Below are 5,731 nucleotides of genomic sequence, written 5' to 3'. Positions count from 1 at the left end.
GGTTATGCAGCTAAATGCTAGTTTACCACACTGCCATTAATAATGAAAGTGCTCTGTAGTCAATTGGAAAACCGTGCCAACATACGGGTTAGAGTCATTTTCCGAAGCATCTTGCCCCTGCCTCAGCCACGGTACGTCTGCTCTGTGAGAACCCAGCCTAAGGCCTTATTTACATGAGCTTAGTTCACGTCCGTGATACGCGCGTGAAAATCACATGCGACGCACGGACCTATGTAACTCAATGGGGCTGTTAAGACATTCCGTGATTTTCACGCAGCGTGTATCCGCTGCATAAAACTCATGACATGTCTTATACTCGGGCGTTTTTCACGCATCACGCACCCATTGAAGTCAATGGCTGCGTGAAAATCACGCACAGCACACGGAGGCACTCCTGTGTGTCGAGCGTGATTTGCGCTACAGTTGTTAAATAAATGAAGATAAAAATAAAAGCACCTCATTCATTGCAGTTTCTCAACCTCAAAACCACGTGTCATAAGGATGGCATATGCGTGAAAATCACGCAGCCACGCACCAAACACGTATGACACACGGAATTGCAACGCGCAAAAAATGCAGCATTTTTTGCGCGCCCAAAACGCACACGTTCGTGTGAATTTCGCATTGAGGTGCAGGCATTATCACAAATTTAAAGGGTTTTCCCATCAGGGACATTTATGACATCCACAGGATATGTCACAAATGTCAAATAGATGTGGGTCCCACCTCTGGGACCCGCAGCTATCTATAGAACGGGGCCCCCTAAACTCCGTTCTACCTCTCTGTGTTGCAGCTGAAGAGTGTGATTTCCGACCATGAAGAAGAAAGCAGCGTGGCTTGCTGAGCTACGCTTTTTCCGTAAGTACCATAGTGGTGAATGGCAGTTACGGAAGCATGCGAGCTATGCTGTTTTCTTCTTCATGGTCGGGAATCACACGCGTTAGCCGGAACATAGAGTGGTAGAACGGGGTTAGGGGGCCTCCCTCTAGAGATTGGTGCAGGTCCCTGAGGTGAGACCCGCATCTATCTGACATTTATGACATATCCTGTAGATATGTCATAAATGTCCCTGATGGGAAAACCCCTTTAATTGCATTGCTTTTGGAAAAGTGCCTCCGATGACAACCAATTTGTAAAATGTCTCATAAGTTTCAGCTGAGTATGTGTTCACTCGACAAAATACACGTGTATCACCGAGGGAGTTGTCATAGCCATGCTGCAAGCATGAGAACTAACAAGTTAGACAAGGTCATTGCCATATTTACAAATTGGGTTTCAATACTATAGATTAAACAAACACATGAAAAACTGATCAGTGACTACCACTGGGATTTGTACTATGTAAAATAAACACGACTAGGATGCTGATGATTCAAAGGTTTCACTACAAATAAACACTGGGCACCTCTTTTCTTTTTTTTTTTTTTAGAAATGAACTAAGAATGAAAAATACACTAACGCCTGAAAATACGAAATAAATATTGTGGGCAGCTGGAGGCCAACGAATTCCTGTAAATATTGCAGACAAAGAATAAATGCAAGAATGGAGACCACGCTCCAACAATACCAAAACAGCTACAACGACATGCCACCTAAACAAATTAACATTAGAAATGCATACTAATCCAAAATGGCAATACCATTGGCATTTTCTGATTTTCTGTAGTCTGCATTTCTAATGTTAAACCTAAAGCAGAGATCAACCAAAAGACCCCTTCTACCATAATATGAGCGATCTCATATATCTAACAAATGTGTAGGGCAGGGGTCTCAAACTCGGCAGGGTAAGTGGGCTGCATATGGAAAAAATGGGAAGTTGACGGGCCGCATTACTTTCAAATTTGATACAACACAAAATTATTGTTAATAAATTACTTATTTGAACTACTATAACACTATATTACTATAATAATAATAATAATACTACATTACTATAAAATTAATACTACATTACTATAATAATACCGCTAGGTTTAAAATTTGAGATATTTCTCCACGTGCTTATTTCAAGAATCCAGTTTTCCAGTTTAAGTGTCGCTAAATGCAGTCCGGCGGCTCAGTTGGCAGCGTTTGGCAGACACACATGTCAAGATTGGGCAGCCCCTTTTTAGATAGTGCCACTGTGCCCTCTGTGGATGCTGCCGCAGTGCCCTCTGTGGATGCTGCCGCAGTGTTCTCTGTGGATGCTGCCGCAGTGCCCTCTGTAGATGCTGCCGCAGTGCCCTCTGTAGATGCTGCAGTAGAGTCTTCTGTAGATGCTGCCGCAGAGTCCTCTGTAGATGCTGCCGCAGTGCCCTCTGTAGATGCTGCCACAGTGCCCTTTTGTGGATGCTGCCGCAGTGCCCCCTGTAGATGCTGCCACAGTGCCCTCTGTAGATGCTGCCACAGTGCCCTCCGTAGATGCTGCCACAGTGCCCTCCGTAGATGCTGCCACAGTGCCCTCCGCAGATGCTGCCACAGTGCCCTCCGCAGATGCTGCCACAGTGATGTCAGGGGCTTGCCCAGAGCTAGAGTCCCGGAGCAAAGCCGCTTCTAGCACTCTGCCTGGGATTCCAGCTCTGCTCCTGACATCACTGTCCATATATGGACAGAGATGTCAGGGGCAACCCCAGAGCTGGAGTCCCGGGCAGAGCGCTAGTAGGCTTTTCCTGGGACTCCAGCTGTGGCCCTGACATCACAGCTACTGCTCTGGGGAATTCCACAGAGTCCTGGAGCAGAGCCTGTACTAGCGCTCTGCTCGGGACTCCTCCCTGGGGAAGGCCCTGACACACTGTCCATATATGGACAGCGATGTCAGGGAATTCCACAGAGTCCCGGAGCAGAGCCGGTACTAGCGCTCTGCTCGGGAATCCGCTCTGGGGAAGACCCTAACACACTATCCATATATAGACAGCTATGTCAGGGAATTCCACAGAGTCCCGGAGCAGAGCCTGTACTAGCGCTCTGCCCGGGACCACGGTCTGGGGAAGACCCTGACACACTGTCCATATATGGACAGCAATGTCAGGGAATTCCACAGAGTCCCGGAGCAGAGCCTGTACTAGGGCTCTGCTCGGGACTCCGCTCTGGGGAAGACCCTGACACACTGTCCATATATGGACAGCGATGTCAGGGAATTCCACAGAGTCCCGGAGCAGAGCCTGTACTAGCGCTCTGCTCGGGACTCCGCTCTGGGGAAGACCCTGACACACTGTCCATATATGGACAGCGATGTTAGGGAATTCCACAGAGTCCCGGAGCAGAGCCTGTACTAGCGCTCTGCTCGGGACTCCGCTCTGGGGAAGACCCTGACACACTGTCCATATATGGACAGCGATGTCAGGGAATTCCACAGAGTCCCGGAGCAGAGCCTGTACTAGCTCTCTGCTCGGGACTCCGCTCTGGGGAAGACCCTGACACACTGTCCATATATGGACAGCGATGTCAGGGAATTCCACAGAGTCCCAGAGCAAAGCCTGTACTAGCTCTCTGCTCGGGACTCCGCTCTGGGGAAGACCCTGACACACTGTCCATATATGGACAGCGATGTCAGAGAATTCCACAGAGTCCCGGAGCAGAGCCGATACTAGCGCTCTGCACGGGACTCCGGCTCTGGGGAAGCCCCAGACATCGCTGTTCATATGCGGGCCGCGTGCTTGAGACCCCTGGTGTAGGGGAGGTATGAAAAGTACCTAATGTTAGACAAAAGTAACAAATGATGTCCTCTAGCTCAAAAATAGAGAACAATAACCTATAACGAAAAAGAGGCTATGACACTCAATAATTATAAAAGTATAAATGTTATGGCCGGAAGAAGAGGAAGGGGATAAGTGAGCCCTAATCTACCCACCGCCCTGTCCCTGCCTACAACAACAACAACAACACATTAATTTGCGGAAACCTCTTTAAGGAGTTAAATAAGCTTTGATAATTTCATACCAGCTCACAGGATGGGTATATACAACTTTATCGAAAAATAATTAGACAAGGGATATAAATCACCATTTACAGACAAACATAAAATACACAAAACGGCACAGAACTATACATGTTAAATAAGTGTTAAATGATAAACATTTACTAGTGTAGTGCAAAATTGAACAATTACTTACATACACTTATATAAGAGAACAATTACATAATAATAATTACATAATATTATGCCTAGTGAATTAGTGCAGAAATATGTTTACGTGCAGTCAGTTTGTATTCAGTACAGGAGGTAATCTTGCAAAAAAAGTTTTAAGTGTGCCAGTCACACTACTGACTCCACAACAAATTGTAGTATCTCATTTTTATTTATTTTTCCTTTATCATACTATATTCAGTTTATGCTACTTAGGCTGGGTTCACACGACCTATTTTCAGGCGTAATGGAGGCGTTTTACGCCTCGAATTACGCCTGAAAAGATGGCTTCAATATGTCGGCAAACATCTGCCCATTGCTTTCAATGGGTTTGCCGATGTACTGTTCCGACGACCTGTCATTTTACGCGTCGCTGTCAAAAGACGACGCGTAAAATTACAGCCTCGTCAAAAGAAGTGCAGGACACTTCTTGGGACGTTTTTGGAGCCGTTTTCACATAGACTTTATTGAAAACAGCGAGTTACTCAAAAAACGTCTGAAAATCAGGTGCTGTTTTCCCTTGAAAACAGCTCCGTATTGTCATACGTTTTTGGCTCAGCGTGTGAACATACCCTTATAAAACAGTGCACACTATTCATTGCTGTGGCATTACTGATGCATTTTAAAGCAAATATTGACCTTCAAGCAACAATTCACATATTTAATAACTCTACATATAAACTTGAGTAACTTTGTAAATATGTGTATACTTATCTGAAATAGGAAAAACTTAGGTCATGTTCAGACATGGCAGATATTCTGTGGATATGCGGTGTAGATTTAGAATTGCAGCAATTTACAGTCCAAATACAAGTGGATGTGGTTTTCTAAACCCCAACCACATGTAGTGGAAACAATTTGCAATGAAAGCAGAGCATGCCGCAATGCATAGTCCCGAAACCTGCAGCAAATCCACTGCTAAATTTGGAAATGCAGCTTTGGGCTATAATATAAGCTGTAACTGAGGATGAATACAAGACACGTAATGCAATGATTGTACAAAGTTACTTACTGAGCTTTCTATGATGATATCTATACAGTAAGTAAACTGTAAAATTATATTCAAAGGTAGAAATAAACTTCAAGTTACTTTTCTGTCCTCCAAGACAATGTTACAATTATCAGACCCGCTAGTTAACATTTGAGAATAGTGCAGTGTGCTAAAATGTACATAGTAGTATTACTTGTACTTTGCCAGATCTACTGTATACATTGCTACAAAGATATAGAAAAGTTAAAATCTTGACAAAAACTTTTACATTGACTCAATGCAATATGCCATAGACAATCCTGTATAACAGGAATACATCTAACAATTAAAAGAATAATACGTTTGTGATCAACTTCTGATCTGCAAAGTGCTGGTTATATGTTCATTTCTTTCTTAATAAACTTGCCCCTTATTATGGTCAAAAAATAAGATGGACCACGAGTCTGATATCTCCATAGGATTGTCCCATAAGTATTTTTTCCTCTTTTTTCCTTTGTTTGTACAGCAGCTGGGAAAACAGGCATTTCCAATGATTCAGGCTGGGAATACTTTGATTAATAGGAAAGTGGTCATTGTACGGCCAACTCCTTTTTTTTAGGGTATTTCTTATATGGATGCTTTCTTGGGTATGTCTT

The sequence above is a fragment of the Rhinoderma darwinii genome, chromosome 1 (genome assembly GCF_050947455.1).
Source record: "Rhinoderma darwinii isolate aRhiDar2 chromosome 1, aRhiDar2.hap1, whole genome shotgun sequence".
In the NCBI taxonomy this organism is placed as follows: Eukaryota; Metazoa; Chordata; class Amphibia; order Anura; family Rhinodermatidae; genus Rhinoderma; species Rhinoderma darwinii.
This window is presented reverse-complemented; position numbering follows the sequence as displayed.